At 38.5% G+C, this 24,170-nt stretch overlaps 1 protein-coding gene across 2 annotated transcripts in view; it reads right to left on the minus strand.

Annotated features, from left to right (window-relative positions):
• The window catches only part of TEK (TEK receptor tyrosine kinase), a 98,943-nt gene that overhangs the window by 74,097 nt on the left and 676 nt on the right, over positions 1–24,170 (minus strand). The window lies entirely within an intron of this gene.

Here is a 24,170-nt window from a genome sequence, read left to right on the forward strand (position 1 = left end):
GAAAAATATATTTGTTCTTATTAAGACACTTTTATTTTTTGTGTGTGCCTTAGCATTTTATTAGTTTTTTAATACCATCACTCATATAAACAATCCTTGCTTCTCAAATGGATTTCCTTTAAACAAGAAAAAATTGATCATTGCAATGTTTTAAAAGAAGCTTAACAGTTTAAATATTTATAATTCCGGTTTGGGTTGAATTGGTCTTTTTTGTTTGTTTAATGGATTCTTATAATTGTATTTTTTATAAATTTATTTTTTATTGGTGTTCAATTTGCCAACATATAGAATAACACCCAGTGCTCATCCCATCAAGTGCCCCCCCTCAGTGCCCGTCACAAGTATCTCTTAAAATTGAAAATGTGTAACTTGGATTTCAAATTCCATATTAAGTAAGCAAAGATTTAGAAAGGAGAGGAAAGGAAAAGTTCAAAAGTGCTGAGTTCCTCATTGACATGTGGATGTTCAAGATGTGGTTTCACTATTTACTATTTTAAATAGAAAACTATAGGTTAAGGAAGGTTATTGACACTTTAGAGTTACCACTAATAAAAAAAAAACAGGATGTATGTATCAAAATGCCTAGAGAAGATAAATGTAAACAAAATGTAAGTCAAATAAGCAAAGAACAGAAAAAAAAAAAAACCTAAAAGGAAACATCAGGGAAGTATAAAAGACAGAAACATAAAACAGGATGTCAGAAATCAAGATTAAACATATTATGATTTAAAGGTAATTGTTTATAATCACCTATAGACAAATACTCTCAGAAAAATTAAATATTCCTAGATGATGCTTATAGGAGACTCTTAAAATTACACAATCTTAACAACAAAGAGATGGGCAAAGAATTTATCAAGAAATGACAAGAATAAAAAATAAAAAAGAAAACAAAGGTAATATTAGTTTTAGACAAAGGAAAATTCAAGATACAAGGCATGAAATGGAACAACGTCTCTTTTAGGTTGATAGAAATAATGTCCACAATGAAAACTTAGTGGTTATCAACTGTTGTGCTCTAAATCATACACAATCAAATATATAAAAAAAAAATAGGTAAAAGCAAAAAGAATATGAGTAAAGTGCAATAGTTTAGGGAGACAGCATCACATCTCTCTCAAATTTTGACTGATGGAGTAGACTAAATACCAAACATACAATTATATAACTCTATACCATAAAACAAGGAATTCAGCTTCATTTCCCCCCAATCATCTGAATAGTATTTAACAAAATTGAGTACACCATGGAGTAACACAGTTAATAAGATCAGTACGTAAGGTAAAATTGTATATAGACAAAATTTCTCTTGACAATCTTTAACTCCTCCATAAAAGAAATAGAAATACATAATTAATCCACAAATATAACATGTAGGTTTTCTTCCAGCACTGGAACAGATCACTGCTGCTCTAGGTAAGAAGCTCATAAAAGGGGCTGGCTAGTATTCAGGAACCAGGTGGCACAAAAAATATGTATGCCCACATACAGTGGTCACAATCAGAGCATGGGAAGCAGTCAAACAAAGACCAAGCTCAGGGGAAGCAAAGGGCAAGTTAAATTGCCTGCACTGTTTTATATTTGTATATTGCTTAGACCAAACGTATATAGTTGGATTTCCGTAATTTAAATTTGGTTTTAGCTTAGAGGTAATGTTCAAATTATTTAACAACTGGGCAAACCAAATTAAAATACACATTCATCTGAGTGCCAGAAAAGGTCCCCAAAGACTTTGACAGGCCAGCTATTAGCTTTGTAGTTGCTGGATGGTTGGGAAGTCTATAGGGACCTAGGCAGCCAAAGTGGCAGGATAGGGGCCAATCAGGAAGAGCAAGAAGCATTTACTAGATGGCACAGAATTATTTCACTCTTTTAACAATTGGTACAGATGAACCAGTACAAAACAGTGAAATAGCAATCCTGCCGTAACTTGTGCTGCTCACGCGTGCACACACACACACACACACGCACACACACACATACATGCTCAACTTAATGAAGTCTAACAAAGAGAAACTACTGATGCAATATTCCCCAAACACAAGATAATGATCCTATACACAACACAATAAATATAGTTTAACAATGTATCAGTGAACAAGAAAAGACAGCCCAACTCTTAAAAAGCATAAAGCAGTCTTCTAAATACTTCTCAGAAAAGAACATCACTGGGCACCTGGGTGATTCAGTAGATTAAGCGTCTGCCTTTGGCTCAGATGATGGTCCCCAGGTCCTGGGATCAAGTCCTACATTGGACTCCTTGCTCTTTCAGAGACAAGTGATAGGTTTAAATATTTTGCTTATTAATGAACATAAAAAAACTCAGAACTCTACTCAGGAAACATTCCTAAAAGAACAAATAAAATTTAAGAAAGGCAGGGATAGGGGCTCCTGGGTTGCTCAGTTGGTTGAGTGTCTAACTCTTGATTTTGGCTCAGGTCATGATCTCAGGGTTATCAGATCCAGCCCCGTGTGGACTCCATGCTGAGTGTGGTGCCTGCTTAAGATCCTCTCTCTCTATCTATACCCCTCCCCCTACTTGTATTCACCCTCAATAAACAAACAAACAAATAAAATAAAAATTGAAAAAAATAAGAAAGGTAGGGGGAAAGTAAAAAAATAAGCTTAAATACAGATATTAATAAACTTAAAAAGTAGAAAAATAAGAATTCTAAGAGCTGGTTTTTAGTGTGGTTAGAATCTAGAAAAGCAAGTCTCTGAAATCTACTTAGAAACTAAAGTTGACAATAAAACAAGAGGTAAAATAGCTTGTGAAAAGATACTTTAAATCATAAGAAAATCCCATGTATAATTCTCAACTAAAAAATTGGAAAAAATATATATTCAGTGGTTTTACAAGGGAATATAAACTCTTAAAGTTAAAATTAAAAAATACAAAGCTGAATTAGCTCATCAAAAATTCACAGGGCCAATCAATTTTGCTGATAAGTTTATGTAATACAAAAATATGTTTTTTAAAAATAGAAATCTACCAATTCTTTTAAAGTAGTACAATCTGTTATCTAACCTCAAACAAATAGCTGACAAATGAAAACTACTCCTTATCTCACTTATGAAAAGGCAAAAATCCCAAATAAAATATTAGCAAATCACTTTGGCACTTTATTAAAGGATTCATTTTCTGTAAATACCACTATGGATTCCCAGCAGGCAAGAATGGTATATCACTGTTGTATAAATAGCCAAATGTGAAATGTGTAGGACCTTTATGAAAGTATCTATGAAATTTTAATAAAAGATAAAAAAGTTCCAAACACATGAGAAATGTTCTGTGTTCTGAAGTGGAAATATAACTCTTGCTACATTAATTCACAAATTTAAGACAATCCCAATGGGAGGCACAAAAGGAAAGAGGAGAAAAAAAAGAGAAAGTCCAAGCAGTATGATGGGCAGCTGAAGGACTTCAAGAAGTAGGTATGTTTGCATTGCCACAGTATAAACCCCATCTGTTTCAATTCATCAGTCAAGAGCCTCATACTCACAGATGCATTATCTGTCTCTTCATTTATGATTGTGTCTATCTGAACCTGTGTGTCTATGTGTTGAGAAATTGTTGCTGTTCTTATTTTTAATGGAGATAAAAGGCTGAGCTGCATCTAGCCTGACACCAAGTTGAACAGAGACTGAAGCAGCAGGAGGCAGAAAGGGAGGGGTGCATAAATTAAACTAAAACTGAAGCCAAACTTAGTGTAGGAGGGAACCATGAGAATGTAAGCACCCTGGGAATTCACAGGGGAAGCCTGGTAGGAGGCATGTGAATTCCACAGGGAGGGACGTCAAATTCAATCTTATCTGGAAAATGTTAACAGTGGCTATCTCTGGATGGTGGTACTGTACACACAGAATAAAAAGATAAACATTTTTAAATGAATTCATTGGAAGGAAAGCAAATGCAGGCTTGTGCTCTGCATACTAAGCCTTGGATTTAGTCATGCTTCTCTCTCTGGTAATGTGTCTGAACTCTATTTCAGACTCCAGGTACTCTGCACAGGGCTATACCTATCTCCAAACAGATCGCATCACAGCGAAAAGCCAGGAAGGTAAGCCTTGCTGAGCAGCAGAGCCACGTGGTCAGAGGCTTTGGAATCAAGCCATCCTGTGTTTGAATCCCAGATCTGCCGCATATTACTAATGTAACACAGAACCATCCACAAATGACTGAGCCTTCTGTGCCTCAGCTTGGTCATCTATAAAATGGAAGGGATGATACTGACTTCTTAGCATTTTGCTGTGGATGGATGAATGTATAGATCTACATCATATGAAACAAATTCTATGATGTGTTATGAGTGCGCGACAATAGTGCAATAATCAATAAACGATGATGATGATGATGGCGACAACGACTCAGGATTCCCTGCAAAACAGGCATCACAGAGAAAAGCTAAAGTCTGTAGTAGCATTTTTATCTTACATCCAGAGAAACACGGTCCAGAGAGTGAGCCATCAAATACCTCCCAGCACAGTAACGGTGCACTAGGACAAGGATCCTTTTAAAAACTTATTTCACACCCTTTTTGTCTCTTTTTTCCATGTAGTAATAGTCCAGAGAAGCAACACAAACAGAGGCAAGAAATGAGCTTCCCTCAGTTTATTTGCTTCTGAAAATTCATAACTACATTCCTTCTATGTCCTGGCTTCCTGGGCTGAGTGCTCAAGTCTCTATTCTCTTAATTTGTTAGTTATTCAAAGAACTTAACTTCTAGTAGGGGCCATGAAGTTTTAATCCGTGGTTTAATGACAAAATCTGACTCTAAGAATGACACATTTACAGTCTAAGGTCATCCCTGGAAAACAAGACTTACGATCTGCACTAGGAACGGAAGTTCAAAATTCCTGGACTCAGAATTTTAAAATATGACTAATTAGCCTTAGGTTACAAACAGAATTTTTGATACTCCTAAACTTGGTTCCTAACGGAGTTAAAAACAGATTAAATTGATTTTAGTTCTTAGATTATATGACATAAAGTGTATTCAAAGGAAGGCAACATTTTTGTTCTATTGTGTGTGCTTGAAATTAAAACTTGATTGCTGAGGTCTATGTGGCTAATTTCAAAATTTTAATGTGTGAAAGGGATCAACACCCAAATGTCAATTTAAGAGGCATTGCCTACCCATATGCATTCAATAGTCTTCTCAAAGACCTATGCAACTTCGGGTTTGTTGACAGTAAATCTCACAGAGTAAATAAAATGATTTTAACTCCTAATTCAAGTATATAAAATATTAAGATCAACACAGTCACAGTTCATCCACCCAAAACTCTGCTTTTTTGCAAATAAACTTTCCCATACTGTTGATAAAAATCAGTGTAATCAAGTTCATGGCTTAAAAATACATCCCCTTTATTCCAGAAGAGTGTCTCAAACCTTCAATCAACACTTTATGAGCTTTTACATACAGGCATGATTACCTGGTTTCCAGTTTATAGTAAATGGAAGAAACAGATCAGCTTTCATATTTCAGTTTCAAAAACTGTACTTCTAGCCAGTATTGGTTTAGTCAATAATTCCTCATATGGGATACATGTCTACTGAACCCAGCTCTTTGCCAGAGCATATCTTATAACTTATGTCAGCAGTTCCCCCAGGCACTTTTGTTTAACTAAGGGCATCCTTTTACCAAGTGAAATATATAAAAGATAATATTAACTAAATAAAAGTATAGTTACCTTGATTGAAGTTGGTTAAGGAGGGGCATAGGGCCTGAGACCAACAGGCATTGGCTCACCTTGGCTAGCTGTGCCAGCCACAGAGGCACCCCTGGGAACCCTAGAACCCCATAAAGAAAGTATGAGAGCCACTGGCCTACAGTCTAATGGGAGATTTGTAGGAAGATCACACATGGTCTGGTAATTAGTTTGAATACAAATACTAAAGGGCAGCAATATGCTGAGGACACTGGCTTTCAGGTTTGGCCTCATCACAAGGCCACACTGTAATAACAAAGGAGGCCCCAGTGCAAAATTGCAGAGGGCACTGGTGGGCTGCCATCATCACCTTACTCAAATTCAGCTGACTGTGGCTCCTCTGGCTTACAAAGAAGATGGTGAAATGGAGAACAAAAGACACAGAGCCAGGAGTACACTGCATTTTGAAAGATGACTTTTGACACCAGATGTTCCTGGACATTCTCAACTCTTTCATGACCCTAAAGCATGTCAGGACTCTCCTCTTCATTAATAGCAATACCTCTTCTTTATTAACAAATGATGTGTACATAACATTTCAACTCCATTTCCCTCATACTTCCCTGAATTCTCACTTTATCCTTCAGGCTTAAGTCTAAGTAATGAGAGGTGGTCCACGGATAAGAGGAAAGTATTTGTTTCAGGGCTTACTTGATTATAATATGGCAGCGTCAGAAGAGCTGGCTTAGCTCTGGACCTTCACTTTGCATGGCCCTTCTGGTTTATAGTCAATGTTGCTGTGGTTGAGACCCCCTTTTTTGTCCCCTCTCAGTTCCCATCATTAGAGGGAGCCTGCAAAACTGGTTTTATGCTTTAAGACAATAATTAACAGATGTTTAAAACTAAATAATCAAATCTGTATTTCTCTGCCTGCCTCTCAATCTGTCCCTAATCTTTCTTTCGCTCTTGATCTCTCTGTATATGTTATTTATATATTAAAGTGTATTTAATATATGTATATGTTGAGTATATAATCTATATATTAAAATGTTTTTCTGCATATCCAAATTTTTCAACAGAACGTGATTATTTTTGTCGTTTTTATAATCAAATTATTTTTGTATAAAAATATACATTTTAAGGAAGCTAATGCATACAAATGCTATAATTTGAAATAACTATCCATAGTTTCAATTTGTATAGTACTTTTATTCCCAAACATCAAAAATTAACTGAATCCTGTGAAAGAAGCATTTCTCACTATCTCTCCTGGTCTTATTTCAACAGGTCATCTGAATATCCCAATGAAAACGTCCAGGGAGGAGATTGCCCTGAGAATATTTTTTTTTCTGTAATCACACTGCATTAAGTAGGATCTTGACAGTCATTAACACTTTATGAATGCAAAATAGACAGCAGTCCTGATAAATGTGGGTCCTTTTGTATTTATTTTTATCCTTTAGGTGTAACATTTAAGAATTAAAATGTTCATCATGGAATATCTCTAAAAGCACAAAAGTAATGTTATTTTTAGAAGTCAGAATATAAATTTTTTTAAAATATATTATTGTTATGAAATCTTTCTTTAAATACCAGATCAAGCCTATCCAAATACAGTGAGAACTGGTTACAAAGAAACATTTTTATTCTTGTTAACATTTTGATGTGTATCCTTTATTTTTTCCCCAGAGTATATACAAAGAAGAACTGCAGAAACCAACACATATAGTGTTTCCTAGGGTAAAACAGAACACTTTCATATCCTGAAATTTTACATAATCTTACAACATTTTAAGTCTTATAACAATTTGCTTTACATTGTTAAATTTCTATCTAAGGAGCTACAGTGTGGGATGCCTGGGTGGGTCAGTGGCTGAGCATCTGCGTTTGGCTCAGGGCATGATCCAGGGGTGCCAGGAATGAGTCCCACATCAGGCTACCCCATGGGAAGCCTTCTTCTCCCTCTGCCTATGTCTCTGCCTCTCTCTGTCTCTCATTAATAAATAAAATCTTTTTAAAATTTTAAAAATAAAGAGCTGCAGTGTATGAAAACACACTTCTATTCTCACATGGTTTCTTTTGTTTTTAAGATTTTATTTACTTATTTGAGAGAAAGAGAGAGAGAGAGGGAAAACGCACAAGTAAGGAAGAGAGGGAGAAGCAGGCTCCCTGTGAGCAGAGAGCCTGATGCAGGACTAGATCCCAGGACTCCAAGATCATGAAGCAAGTGAAAGACACTTAACTGACTGAGCCACCCAGGTACTCTCTCAGTTGGTTTTTAATCTTTGCCAGTCTGATGTAGAAAAATAGTATCATATTTTGATTTGACTTTAGAGGGCGAACTTTTTTACAAGCCTATTAGCCAATTCTATTTCCTCCCCTGTGAATTATTTGTTCCTCTTTTTCTGTTGATGTTTTATTTTTTCTATCAATTTCCATGAGGTTCTTTTATGAAAATGCTTTAGCCTCTTATATGCCATATTTGTTGCAAGTATTTTTCTCATTTTTCTTTGCCTTTTAATTTTGCTTATTGTTAAATTATCAGTTTAAATATTTATGTAGCTAAGTGTATTGATTTTTATTTTTATGGTTTCTCCCACTGCTTTTAAATTTAGGAATGCTTTCTCCATACGAAAGGTCAGTAAATATTCAGTTCCATCTTCTTGTGGTGACTTGATTTCTTACACTTGCTCTTTAATCCATGTGGAATTTATTTTGGTATGTGGTAACAGACGATTTTTTTTAAGCAGTTATTTTTTCCAAACAGAAAACTAGTTTTCTCAGAACTGTTATTCCTTTCCCTACTGATTTGTATTCTTGATAGATAATAGAATTTTATATAGCCTTGGGTCTGGTTCTGGCTCTTCTAGTCTGTTAATCTGTGTCTCCATACTCTTGTACTATACCCCACTGTTATTATAGCATTATACTTTGCCTTAGGATCTAATAGAGCTATCCTCAAGAATTACTTTTTTCCCCAGAATTTTCTCAGCCACTCCTTCTGCTTATTCTTCAAGACAAAAATCACAACTATTTTAAGTTTCAAAAACAGTATCATTAGAAATTTTGATGAGAATTATTAGGAAGAAATGTTTAGAACTTAATGTGATGAGAATTATAAAACCTTGCTGTGAAATGTGTAAGAAAATGGCAGTGATTAAAATTCCCTATCAGTTTTATAGAGGAAGACATTACAAAAATGTCTCCTTTTCTCAATCATTAGTGAGAATCTATTCATTCATTAAATGTCTAGTGTGGCTAGGGCCTGGGCTAGGCTTTACAGTTTAAGAAAAAAGTGTAGAAACCATGGGCCATGTGTCCAAGATGAGAAATACTCTGTCAGGAACAACTGGCAGTGATAGGGAGTGGTAAACCCATCAGGGATCTTGTACTTCTTTATTGCTTAAGCCAAAATATGGAGAAGACATTTTACTGAGTGAATATTTGGATAAGTGGGGAATAAAGTATAAAGTAAAATTCTCCAAAGCCATGCTGGAGTCACAATACAGGATTCCTGCTAAGATTCCAGAGGAGAGGGGGCTGGATAACCAACTGGCCTTTGGTTTGCTGAATAGTATATGCAAGTGGAGGTGAAAGTGAAATGGTCTGGAATAGTACAGGCGGTGGAAGGAAGGGAGGAGAAACCAGGAGGATGGGAGCTAGAGACGAATAATAACAGACAAATAGATGTCTACTTGTGAACTTAATGCATTTTGCACACTGTACAATACAAAGGATCTTTCCCTTCAACTCACTAAAGTCTATCACTCACACTATGGAGTTAGATCCTTTCACATATTTAGTGTCTCAGAGTGCTGGGTCTTGCTTCTAAATTAACATAGGTGAGAAGAAACCAGCTTAAGGGCATTCAGTCAAGTCAGATTGCACAGTACAGTACTGGAGGCAGAAAACCCTCCACTCCTGAGCCCCAACCGGCAGCCATACTGTCGTCCCTCCATACTTCCATGTCTGCTATCTCCTCTGTCAGAAATGCCTTTCTGAAAGCCTCATTTCCATCAGTGGAGCTGAATGCCCAGAATGAACCTATTTCTCTCCCTCCTGTGCTTGTCCTCTGTATCTGTGGAAACTTTATAACCACCTGAGTTTAGTCAGTTGTATCAACAGTCTATCCTCATTATTTGTTGATTCCATATGTGTGAATTTGCCTACGATATATTTATAACCTCAAAATCAACATTCGTAGTGGCTTCCCAGTCCCTAGAACACATGGCAGAGCAGGAAAACGATGAGTACTCAGATGCACATGTTGCCAACTATAAACCAATGTCCTCCTCACAGGATATCTAGTGGGTTTTTTTTAAACATTTTTTGTTTTTAATTGGCAATTTCACCATTTAAAGTGGCCCCCAAACAAACAAACAAAAAAGGCATACCATAATACAGTCAATGATATTAGACTAGTGATGTAACAGGACAGATGGTAGCTACACTTGTGATGAGCATAGCATAATATATCAATATGTCACACCACTATGCTGGACGCCTGTAACTAATTTAACATTGTGGGTCAACTACACCCCCCCTCCAAAATTTTTAAGACAAATTCAAAAGATAAAAAAATAAAATAAAATGGCCCCTAAGTATAGTGTCAAAGTGCTGTCTAGCATTCCTAAGCATGAAAAGGCTGTGATGTACCTCAGGAGAAAAATCCGTGTGTTAGAGAAGTTCTATTCAGGCAGCAGTTAGTGCTGTTGACCATGAGTTCCATGCTAATTAATCAGCCAGATGCTCTAAATGATTTGCCTTTAAATAAAAACACAAAACTTGGACACCTGGGTGGCTCAGCAATTGAGCGTCTGCCTTTGGCTCAGGGCGTGATTCTGGAGTGCTGGGATCGAGTCCCACATTGGTCTCCCTGCATGAAGTCTGCTTCTCCCTCTGCCTATGTCTCTGCCTCTCTCTCTGAGTCTCTCATGAATAAATAAAATCTTTAAAAAAAAAAACCCACTTACACTCAAAACTAGGGACACCTGGGTGGCTCAGTGGTTGAGCATCTGCCTTTGGTTCGGGACATGATCCTGGGATTCCAGAATCAAGTCTCTCATCAGGTTCCCTGTAGGGAGCCTGCTTCTCCCTCTGCCTGTGTCTCTGCCTCTCTGTGTGTGTGTGTGTGTGTGTGTGTGTGTCTCTCTCTCACAAATAAATAAATAAAATCTTTAAAAACACACACACAAACACAAAACTAGGTATGTATCAATTTTGACAAAAATGGTGTGACTTGCCTAAATCTAACCCTGTGTTCATGGCTTAAAGAACAGAACTATTATGAATAATGAGAATCTACTGTATATCCATCTGCAAGTCACACCATACCGGTAGGTTTCTTAGCAGCAGGGACTTTATTTTATTCATCTTTATATCTGTTGACCCAGGGTGGGGCACAGAGAAGGAGCTCAAGAAATACTCATAGAACAGAATAGGCTGGGAAGGAATGAGATGTTGGGTGGGATGGGATGGGATGGGATGAATGGAATAGAATAACATTTTATACAGGTTCTTAGCAACAGGGCGCTGTTAGGAACATAGGGAAATGTAAGAAATAATAATAGCTAATATGTATTGAGCTTTTTAAATGAAACTGTACTTTCTAAGCATTTGATCCACTTATACCACATAATCCTCTCCACTCTTTAGCATGGGTAACATGATCCCCATTTTACAGGAAGGTAAAATGACTTGTCCAAGATCACACTGAATGGGGCTCCAGCCCAGACCTATCTGCCCCCAGAGTCTGTGCTCATAACCACCTGGGTAAGGTGAAAATGTGGGCTTGGCAGGGGTAATAAGCCATGAGCTCCGTCAGAAAATGATCTCGAGGAGAGGAAGAGTTTCTCTAACAGAAGTTAGCCTGAGTCACAGCTCTCCCCAGCCTTAATGGGAAGACAGTGATGCAATTAATTGTGATTTTTTTTTTCTCTCTGGCTGGCAACAACACTGTTTTTTGTTTGATTCCAGAAGCAGCTGACAGAATGCATGTATTACTCATGTTGGAATCATGCTTCACTGATGGCTTATGTACTCTAGAGTCACCCAGTGGGCCAGGCCTGCTGGAGATTACCGCAAGCCTCTAGATGTGGCTGAGCTTCTGCAGCTGTTATGTGTTTCTGGCTCTATTTCCACCCCTCTTGGCAGATTATTTGTGTGAAAAGCACAGCTGAGTCTGGGTGTGAGATCCACAGGAGGAAGGGGGGTGGGAGGGCTAGGCAGCACAAAGCAAGCCAACACTGCCAGGGCCTTACAGATGTGTCCATTAAGCACTTACAAGAGAAAGAAGGGAGTTTATAAGTGGATGATTTGGGGGCTCTAACTTACACTGAATAGGTAGTTTGACTATACAGTAGATGCATTAAGCTCTAATTTCTCTTGCCTTCCATATTGTCTGTTAAAGTGAAGAAATCTAGCCTCTAATGAGCTGAGGGAGTTTGAACAAAGTGCTGAGCCTCAGTGTTGGCATCTGTAAAATGAGAAAGTTGAATCAAATCAGTATTTCTTAAGGTACCAGATATTAGCTCCATAGGATATTTAAAGAATAAAAATAAAGGATTCTAGGATTCTCCTGGAAACATTGGACTAGATAATCTTCTAAGTCTTGGAAAGTTCTAATACTCTGTTGCTCTATGTAACCATTAGTGTGTGGCCCTTCCATGAAGCCTCTACCTCGATTACTGTGTTTGTGAAACTAAAATAATTCTCTCATTCAGGTAATTTGGGACCACATTCAGGGCCAAGAGAGTCTGTGATGGAAGAGTTCTGTCCCTACTATCTCCAAACCTCTGTGTAGCCTCCTAGCACCGCGAGCCAGTGTTGGCAGAGAGGACCTCATACCTTCTCCTACCAGATCACTCAGAAAAGCTTATAGAGGGCAGCCCGGGTGGCTCCGTGGTTTAGTGCTGTCTTCAGCCCAGGGCCTGATCCTGGAGACTTGGGATCGAGTCCCACATCGGGCTTCCTGCATGGAGCCTGTTTCTGTCTCTGCCTCTCTCTCTCTCTCTCTCTCTCTCTCTCTGTTTCTCTCATGAATAAATAAATAAAATCTTTTAAAAAGTCTTGTGAAAATAAAGCTTATAGAAAAGTACATGATAACAGGAACCTGCCCAGATAAGGGACATCTCTCAGAAAGGAATTTATCATTACCTACTCTATTTCCCTATCTCCCACTTACTCCTCTACCCCGGCCTGGCCCATCCACTAAGAATGCTCTGCAATAGACAGCATGTAATTGGCAAATTCTCTAGTTCCTCTCCTTACCCTGCTCCTCCTTTGACTTCTCTCATTGAATGCCTTCAGTTTCCTCTTCTATCCACTTCCCCTCTTCATATAGGTGTTCCCAGACCCAGTCTGCTGTCTTCCTCTTGAGCAATCTCATTCCCTCACACAGCTTCACTCTACATCCTAATGATTCCTGGAAAGGTCTCTGCACTGTCCTTGCCCACCTAGCCCATTTCAAACCAAATTACCTTCTTCCCAACTTATCTCTCCCAGCTGTATACCCTCCTGTGTAGTGTGCCCTGGAGTATAGCTAAGTAGAACCAGCACACCAATGTTTCTTAACTTTTGGTTCCCCATTTTCATGCTTTTTCCTCTGCCTAGAATACTCACTCCCATGTTTCCACAAAGCGTAATCCTATTCATCTTTCTCAAACATCACCCTCTTGATGAGACCCCTGTCTTCCTGGATTACTCCATTTTCCATGCTCCCAACATCTGCCTCCAATAAAGCAAGCCTTTCACCCAACAGACCACCAGCCACTTGAGATCATTTGCTTCTCTTAACTATCTAACTGCAATGCTTAGCAGATTCCCAGGATATAGAAAAGGCTCAGAAAAAGTTAGCTTGAATGAATGAATATAACTGACCTACCCATTCCTCCACTGGTTGACTGACTGCTGGGCCTATTTTGAGGTATAGAGGGCCTATTTTGCCCAGTGTGTTCACAGGGTACACTAGGTATCTATGACTTATTAACAAATGTCTGTTTTCCAGGTTTACTGGGAAAAGCAAGATTAGGGTCCTAGATGGTCATTTGAGACAGGTTGATCACCATAGACTCTTTGGCTTTGTTCATCTCACTAGGATAGTATTAATCACATGCCAAATTACTTTTCTATTTTTTTATTGGGACACACAGAGTTCTAAAAAGAATTAGCTCATTCTTTCAGTTAGAGCAGTGTCTCCCAAACTGCATTAATTTATGTATCACAGTCATGATTCCTGCTGAATCTACATGCTACTTGTACAATTATTCTATTATCCATTCTCTTTAACTCATTTTTTCTTCGCCTCGTATTAATAATATTCATGAAATTAGGGCAGCCCAGGCGGCTCAGCGGTTTAGCGCCACCTTCGGCCCAGGGCCTGATCCTGGAGACCCGGGATCTAGTCCCACATTGGGCTCCCTGCATGGAGCCTGCTTCTCCCTCTGCCTGTGTCTCTGCGTCTCTCTCTCTCTCTGTGTCTCTCATAAATAAATAAAGAGTATTCATGAAATCACATGATATATATACATATATTTATATTTACATATAAAAATATTAGATAATTTAAAATATTCTTCCAAGAACCACATCAAATAATTTTTTAGGCCAGCAGTAACATATATAGCACACTTAGAGAAGCACTAGGCTGGAAAATTTAATCCAATGCAAAGCCATTTATTTATTTATTTATTTATTTATTTATTTATTTATTTATTTATTTATTTAAAGATTTTATTTATTTATTCATGAGAGACATAGAAAGAGACACAGGCAGAGGGAGAAGCAGGCTCCATGCAGGGGGCCCAATGTGGGACTCGATCCCGGGACCCCAGGATCATGCCCGGAGGCCGAAGGCAGGCACCAAACTGCTCAGCCACCCAGGGATCCCTAAAACCATTTATTAAAGCATTTCTCTGTCAGCCAGTATGCCATGTCTGGTGCTAAGAATATTAAAATGCCCAACACAGCTCATAGCCTAGTGGGAAAAACCAACAAGTAAACTGTTAATTATAGTTTAATGTTCTAAGTATGACAACAGAGGCAAGTGTAAGGGTGCCTGCATGTGACACCTCTTGGGTGCCAATGCAAATCCTCTCCACATCAGCTCTTGCTCCAACTCCATCTGCAGCAGCCGCTTCTGAGAAGGCCTCCACCAGCTTTTAGCAGGTGTAGTCTCCAAGTAGCTCACCCAAAGCCCATGTGAGTAGATATCATTTCCTCTCCTGGGACTTTCTCTGGCGCAACACCACAGGACACCAGCAGTAACTCACCAGCTTCTTATATCTACATAACCTTGCACAAAGGGGGAGGATAACAATGGATGAATCCCTCTCCTATTTCTTTGCAAGTATACAGTTCTAAGTCTCGTTTCATAATGCTCCTCAAGATGTCTGCAGCATCAGGCATCCATAGCAGTGGCCAGCTTGATAACATATCTAGTCCCTCACTCCTGCTCCCTGAGATCACGTCCCAAATAATCTACCTACACATATGCCTTTGCCTCCAGCCACTTTTATAATGGGCAAAGGCCATTTATTTTGGGCAAAGGCAGGGCCCAAACCCATGAAAGAAGATTAAGGAAGACTTCTTTGAAGACATGACACTGGAAGTAAAGATGCATGAATAAGTAAGATGAAGAAGGGAATGTGAAGAGGGCATTCTGGGCAGAAGAAATAGCATACATGAAGGCACAGAGGCTTGAAAGCATGTTTAGAAAATACAAAAAGCCTGGTATAGCTGAAATACACCTCCAATATAGCATGATGGGCTGCAAATCACAAGAGCCTGGTGAGGTAGACAAAGACTGGCTCCTGAAAAGGTGATGATTACAACTGACTACTACTACCACCCTGCTCTCTGGTTCTGAAGTGGGAGAAATGAGCAGTAAAATAAGTGGATGTTTAAATCAACCCCAGAAGACTAGAAAGTACTTTCTAGATGTGAAGGTACTAGACATGAAGAGGAATGAAGAGTAAGAACAGGAGTAATTGGAATGAAAATAGTGGTGAAATGGGAGAAGAGCTAGTGCCACGCATACACTTACCCTAAATCAGTCCAAAATTCCAATAATGAGCTTAATAAAAAAATGAAGCAACTTCTGTTTGGAACTGACAATTCTACCATAAATTGTTAGTAACTAGGAATTAGGTTTGAGATAAATGAGGTGAGGACCTACAGATGACAAATCACCCTAGAGCCTCTGTTCAGTCAAGAAAAGAGAGAAGAAGGAATTAGGGGCTGGGAAGAAAAAAGTAGGGAGCATCATTTTGCTACCTGGTAGAGCCACTGGAGGGAATTCCCCTATCTGACAACTCCAGATTTTTAGTAAAAACCCAAGAAACCACAGCTCTAAGCTTTCTCTCCTTTCCCTGAGAAAAAGGCCAAAAGTAGGGTACTAAGGCTAGGGAGCTCCACCAGGCGTAGAAAAGGATTTGCCTGCCCTCATACTTGGAGATGTGCTTTGAAAAGACTGGCATAAAGCAATCAAAGAGTCTCCAGCTTTGTTTATAAGCAAACATTTAAGAGCATCTGATTTTTTTTTGAGTGTACATTATGTACCAACATGGTACTAAGTATTTTAAGCAATATTTCTTTTAAAATCTTTCCCAAAACCACATGAATAAGTACTGTCATCAGCCTCATTTTCCACAAGCCAGCCGGAAATGACCATGAAACACTAGTTACAAGACTGCACAGTGGAGGCTTTAAAAGAACTCAGAATTTGGGTTCAGGCCACTCTCAGTTTAACTCTTATCTCTGTTGTGTCCTACTGAAATCGTGGGGTCACTCAGGACCGTTCACTTTCAAGAGACAGAAACCAATTCAAAATAGTGGAAGCAAATGAAGATAACTAGCTCCCGTAATTGGAAGGTACAGGGGTGGGTCTCTGATCTAAAACCACTGAACTCAATGCTCCAATAATCAAAGAGTGCCTGTCATGGTTCTGTTCTCTCTGTGCTACTGAACTCATTCTCTCCTGTCAAAGACCAGTTTCTTTCTTCAAGTGCATAGGAAAGTTGGTAGCTCTGGGTGTACAATGTCTTCACTGGAAAAAGAGAATATCTTGCTCACAGATTCCCAGAAGAGTCCAGCTGGCCCTGTTGGGTCGTGCATCCTCCATCTGAACCAACTGCTGTGGTCACTCTGTGATACACTCTGCAATCAGTGACTGTCAGTCCCATCAGGCTCATATGGAAAGAAATGATGACAGCTCTTGAACAATAGGGATGCTAGGCTGTCTGAAATAATGTATATCTATTAAGTTTTAACCTCAGGCAAGTTACTTTTTGGGCCTAAGTTTTACCTTCTATTTAAAAAAACAAATACTATCTATTGTGCAAGGTTGTTGTGAGTTACTTAAAAAAAATCCTATTAAATACTTGACACATAGACATTCAATCTATGGTAGTCATTTTTGTTATCTGGTACTATTATTGTTTTGTGGTTGTTTTTGACAGAGGGATTGGAATTTGAAGCCCATCCTAGATTCCCAGATGTCTAAAGCAGTCCTGTCCCCAGGGTGGAGTCCCCTTTGGCTCTGCAGCCAGACGCCTTGCACAACCCAGGCCCTGTGTGCCAAGGTTAAGCTGGTTCACCATCTGACGGCTGCAGAGCAGTGAGTGCCTCCCCAGCCCCAGCAATGTCAATACTGCCTTCCTGACTCCGCCTATTGTATCTGGAGAAAAGTGGCTGAGCATTGTCTTCCAGTACTCCCCCCAGGAAGCATGATATCACCCTTTAACAAAAGCGGGAAAGCTGACAGATCTGCTGAGATGGGTGTGACCACCACATACACCTCACTGGTCAAGCCCTGAGCAAGGGCTGTGGCAAGCAGAAAGCTAACACCAACCACCCACAATGTCCGTCATCTGGCTGCCGCACAGGCTCGCTGACAGGCTCTCTTGTTACATCCATACTGGGTTAGGCAGGGAACCACCAGGCAGAAGGAATGCCCTCCCTCTCATCCGCGGATGTGTTGAAAAGAGTCAGGACTTTGTCCATCGGGCAGACCCAGGTCCCCACACCTGCCCCTGCTGGCTTGGAAAAGAAACACAGAGAGAAGGAGAGTCAAATTCTTGAAGGGACCAGAGGAGGTAGTGGGGGATTGTGGGGAGGAGGGAGGGCAGAGGAAAGCAGGCACGGCTCAATCTGAAAACCATGCTGCACGTGTGCTGTGAGTTGAGGAATAGTCTGGCCAGACTGGTGGGAATTGGGTTATCAGTTTAAAATTCCAGAAATAAGGGAGGCAACTTTAGACATTCCCTTTCCTGAAGGCTGGGAGTGATGCCAACTGATCCTCTGACATCCCTTCCAGTTCTGGTCCATAATGTTATGAGTACAGCTGGTTTTCTGTAAAACACCACATCTCTAATCTGGCACCCCATGTAAAGCCCAGAGGCTGTCACTCTGCTGCCCTCAGCTTATTCTCCTCTTCTTAAAACTCTCTTCTTCCTTAGTTACCACCACACCAATTCTCTAAAATTCCAGAAAAAAAGAAATCTGATTGGATTTACTTCTCCTACTGACTCCCTGACTGCTTCTTCATAGAACCCTTGTCTACTTCCTCTTTTTTGTCCCTACACTTAGTTTTCAAATACATCCATGACCATGGCTTCATATCCCTTAAACCAACGATGCCTATGTCTCAAACTCTTGCCCAAACTTCTTCATCTGAGCTTAAGACCCATTTTGCTAAATATTTCCCTTTACATGGAAGCTCAAAAGCAACATGTACGATATACTGACTTGCTCCATCTCAACTCATCTCCAGCCAGTTCCTCCTGCCATGTTACCCAGCACAGTGAATGGTTCCACCATTACCGAAACCAGAACCATGAAACAATACTTATTCTCCCCCCTTTCCTCAATTTCCCATATGCAACCAATCACCAACCCTTACAGTTTCACCTCCTAAACACTCTCAACCCCCCTGTCCATCCAGGACTTCTTTCCTGGAGTACTGAAAAGACACTTTATTAGCCCAGGCCTACACTCTGTCAACCCATCTTCCATACTACTATCACAGCGATTTTTCCAAGATATAAATCAACAATGATAGGACAAACACCATACTAAATTTCAACATGTACAGAATGAGGTATGAGTTACTTAAAATAACCTAAAAAGCCATTCTCTTTCTGACCCCAACCTTAAATCTCCACTTCCACCCTACATTCTAGCCTTACCCAACTTCCTTGAACTTGTTCTGGAATTCCACATGCCTGCTCCTTCTAATGAGAAGTGCTTTCTTCACTTTTCTTTTTTATATTCTTAGTTTTCAAATCATTTGGCTATGAGAACTCATAACTATAATTGGCAATAATTGGCAATATCTACAACTATTTAGGAGTTCTTGCAAAGTGAAGAAAATCTAACCTACAGATTGAATTAAATCAGTAATATTTTAAAACAAACTATATTGAGTAATTAATAAAGTTGACATTCTGTTTTTAGACATTTAGTTAGACATTAATGTACAATTTAGATTTTAATGTTTCATTTTTTATTATTGGAGCCAGTAATAGTTTTTGTAGCTCTTGAAAATTTTGTATGTATCCCTATGGTATCATTTATCACAACATAATATAATTCATCTGCCTATACTCTTCTTTCCTACTAAAATGTGAATTTAGCAAGGGGGGGAAAATGACTCATTCTTTTTGCATTCCTGGTATCCAGTACAGTACTTGGCACAAAGTAAATCCTCAATATGTCTTCATTGACTGAAATGATAGTTGAGTAAAGGAATGAATAAATGAATAAACAAAAGGCAGGCAATAACTCAAATGTCTATTTAATAAAAAGTCTGTATATCTTTTGGGTGATATTCAACAACTGCACAATGTCTAATATTACGTAAAAGCCAGGTTAGACCCATTTTAATGAATGTATTATTATGTTTCATACCTAATGGAATAAAGGAATTTTCTTTTGACCTTGTTCACATCATATATTTAATATAAGCCAACCTTTTAAGATTTGAGTACCACTTACAATTTATATTATTATTGTCATATTATTATTATCATTATTATTTTAATTATTTCAATGTGACTAAAACCCTTTCTACACATTCCTTCTTTTTGGGGGGTCTGCTCTGGCATACCAACAATTTCTTATTGTGGCATATTAAACCCTATCCAATAAAAATTATTGAACTTTAAATGCATGCAAAATAAAGAATAAAAAGAAATAATATCTGCTGTTAAAAATGTTAAAGGCTAATGGAGCTTAATTTATGTACCCAAATCACATAGACACAGCCTATATAGTAAGTGAACTCAGGATTGGGGGAAGAAGATCATGAGGAAAAGTTGGCCTAGGCAAGTTGAGTTGAACTGTGTTTGCAGAGTAGGCATAGAGAGTGTTATTTCCAAATGGATTGAACAGAATGAATAAGAGCCAAGAGGAAGGAGTGCATAGATTATAAAGATAGGCCTGACTGAATGCAAACAGCCTAGAGCAAGGATAAATGGGGAGATGAGAAGCACTGGATGTCCATGTGGAGAGAGACAAACATAAAATTTGTGGAACTGGATTATGTTGAGGTCTTCTATGCTTCTATGAGCAGAAAGTGATTCCCTTACATGCTGGAAAATATTAGACTAGTCTTAAACTAGCACAGAGGCCCTTATAGAAACACTTCTTTTTAGTACACTAGCTTCATTTATTAAGGAAGTTCTTACTGCCTAAGCTTTCTACTTGCATCATCATCCTGATGCTCATAATGACTCTGGGAAATAGGTCCTTTCATCCATAAAAGAAGAGAAAACAGTGGCTTTGAGAAATCAAATAACTTTCCCATAGTCATCCAAGCTGAGCTTAACCTCTGTGACTTCACAATCCATATAGTTAACACTTTCTCCTGCATTCTTAATTGGCTCCACCTCAGTCCCTTAGAGCAGTAGTTTCAGAAGATTTGTCATAGCACATATGCTTTTTTCTCATAAGGCATGTTAATTGAGTTAAAATTCAAGAGACACACCCAATTTGGTTTCATTGCACAAAGATGTTGGTGGCATGTCTGAACTCTTCTCCACCTAAGTGATCAGTGAGGAGCCACAAACAGTAAAATGAAAGTGATGTGAAAAGGAAGTAGAGTATCCCCATCCATCACAGTCCACATTCTATAGATGATTCTGATAGATGATCACCCAATCTATGCCTGAACACCTCTCCAGTGTGGGAACTCTCTCCTCATGGGGATAGTGATCCAATTTTAGAAGGTTTCCATAGATAGAGCCAAACTCCCTTCATCCCTGTATCATAGATCTGGCAAGATACAATGCCAGTCTATGGTGTCTTCTATATGGAAACCCTTAAAACACTGCTTTTTCATCTCTTTTCTCTTGGCTAAACAGTACCGTATGACATGGTTTCTAAAGTACTTAACTTACTGCCTACCCACTATACTTGCTGTCAAATTTCTCAAGGTCTTCAGTGTTTAATAAATATTATCTGAGCAGTAAAGTGATTACCATGTCTAATTTGGACCTTATATTTCTACTAAAGTGAATGGTTGTAACTTACATATTACGTTTTTAGTAAGCAGAGCACATGTTGGCACCTATGAATTGTATGCATCACCAAAATAGAGATGTTATTCACTAGAACTTTTAACAAACCAAATCTCTCTCACACTGAACATACATACATAAATTTATTGAAACCAAACTTTTAACTTGACATTCATCTATTTTGAAATGCTATCTTTTGGGTTTGGCCCACTCATCCACCCTAAGAAATCATTTGCATCCAGATTCCGTGCTCTAACTAATAAGCCATCTATAGGGAATAAGCAGGTTACACAATCACACACCTATCTTTTTAGGAGTAGACAAATTAATAATGTCAGAAAAATTTGGAACCCACCCCCAGAGGACATAGCATAGTCTTCTGAAATGGACTTGAAAGCACTCTTCCCTCCTGGAGGGATGTCTTAGAATAACTAGAACTCTTGCAGGAAGCTCTCTCAGCACAGAGCTGAAAGGGAAATGCTGACATTTCCAACAAAGACAATGCTTAGGAGGGAGCATCTGTGCAGAAAGCAAAACTCCTCCCTGTGAGAATAATTCCCAGGTGTGTTTCTAGCTCCGGCTTCTAGCCCTCCACCCTTGATTACTCAGACTCAATATAGCCTTCCAAGATCAGCACTAATGAAAAGATTCCATCTGGGACAACTTCCGTGACCTTGTAACCGAATTTCCACTATCATTCCAGACAAGATATCCACTATCTCTGAACCCAGGGTGTCATTTAAAATGTCAAATGAAACAGGAAAGAGATATGAAGGCACACTACTAGAGACTTCCCATAGGCTCAATGTTGATCATATAGGATCCATATACAACTTCAGACAGAACAACCTGGTTTGGTAAGGATGAGAGAATAGGGAAAAACTTGTATGTTCATTAGAACTCGTTTGTAAGTTGGCCATGATTCTTATTTGGGAGGGGAATGTACCAGAATCTAGGTGAGTTTGGAGAAGTCTTCTGAAAATTTTATACCTTTTCCAACCCTCTCATGGATCAGTATCTGCCACCCAGAGCCACCTTAACTGAGACAAATGTGACAGTTTTTCAGTCCTGTTTGTTCAGAGGAAAAGGAATCAGAAACAACCCACTGGGGGCACCTGGATGGCTCAGTGGTCAAGCATCTGCCTTTGGCTCAAGTTATGATCCCAGGGTCCTAAGATCGAGTTCCACATCAGGCTGCTCACAGAGAGCCTGCTTCTCTCTCTGCCTATGCCTCTGCCTCTCTCTGTATCTCTCACAAATAAATAAATAAAGTCTTTAAAAAAAGAAAAAAAAAACCTTCATTGGAATAGAGAGAGAAACCCATAAGCCCTAAGTCCCTTGCTCCATTACTGTGGTCTATCAGTGGAGTTTCGTGTAAAGAATGGACTCCTGGGCTTGTAGACATGATCATGCTGGATCTTGTTGGGATGACCAAGCCTTGTGTATTCATGTCTATGGAGCATTGTACTGGGAAGGTAAGTTAGGATTCCAATACAACAGACCCACCCCAGAAACCAACCTTGGTAGTGTCACCCTTCCTTTTTGGTAGGAGCATGAAATCCCTTTCCTTGGGTCTCTCCCTGTTAAAGTCAGGGTTATTTTTCCAAGGAACTAAAATCTAAACACAGAGCAACTATTTCAGCCATATAATTTTTTTTGGTCTGATTTTACGTCTGAGACTATACTGCAAATTGCTATGACACAATCACTTTGAGGGAAAAAAGTGAATTAAAATTGGTGTGTATGTTTGCACGTGTGCACACACAGGTGATTTAATTTAGAAGGTATCTCAGAGCAACTATAAACCCCTACATTTTGCATTATTATAATCCCCGGTGCAGAAGATTTCATGTTACTGATAAATATGTCACACAAAAATGAAAGCAAAATAAAAATAGAATCATGATAATTATTTGTTTTAAAGGTGCATATTATTGGAGAAATCAACATTTCTATGTTAATATAAATAATTTGTACAAAATACTGAAATCATCTCAGCAATTTATGTTACACATTCTTAGTCTTAAAAATATTATTAAATCTTCAATATAATCAAGTGTTGAAAGCAAACTGAAAAGTTACGAACACATTACATGCAATTCTCTTATCTTGGATTAATTTTTTTAAAGATTTAATATAGCATTTTAAACAGAAAAGTATGAAAACGTAACATATACTTATGTATGTTTGGATCAATTTCTAATAATATAATATAGTATGCAGCATTAAATTCAGTACATTTTCTCAACTTCATTTCCAGTATCAATTCTATTTTTGTTACAATAGAATGTTTTCAAACTAACAGGAAGAGACTGATGGCGATTATAGTTGTAATTTACACTTTAGATTTTGATACCATTCTCAGCCAGTGTCCCACAGGGTGAGTGAACATAAGAGGCATGCCACTATCTGGAGAATCTGAGCAGCAGACACACCAGATCTAAAAACATCCAAGCCCACCATTTCTTAACTCTGGAATAGGTTTTGATACTCTCCTGTGCCCAGGGATCTGGGTAATTGCTCCAACTTTCATCCCATTGGGTCAATAAAGACTTTATAAATTACTACATGCCAAATACTTTTTAAAATGAAACAAAAATTATATAGCCCTGACTCCAGCTCTAAGAAAAAGAAAAAAAACGCCTAGCATTTGACTGCTTTGATTAAAATAGGATATGGATATGAAATCCTTATAGAAGGCATTTTTGTTTTCATTTAAAAATGACAACCTGCACATTACCGTAAGTGGGTCCCCATAATTCTCTGCATTGATTTCATTTTAAAAAAATTATGGAAGATTTTTTTGAAGCAGGTAAAACTGGGTTTCTTATTTTTTTAAATAAGGAAACAATCCCAAATGAGGAACAGTAAAATAATGTATCATAGTGAATCTTCTACAAATAAAATGACCCGATCATTTTTCACAGAGTCTGTGGCAACATAGGTGGCAATTATGCAGAAGTGAAACTCTAGAAAATCAGTTCAATGCCACAAAGACATTGC

Source organism: Nyctereutes procyonoides, unplaced genomic scaffold, assembly GCF_905146905.1.
Source record: "Nyctereutes procyonoides isolate TBG_1078 unplaced genomic scaffold, NYPRO_anot_genome, whole genome shotgun sequence".
Taxonomy (NCBI): domain Eukaryota; kingdom Metazoa; phylum Chordata; class Mammalia; order Carnivora; family Canidae; genus Nyctereutes; species Nyctereutes procyonoides.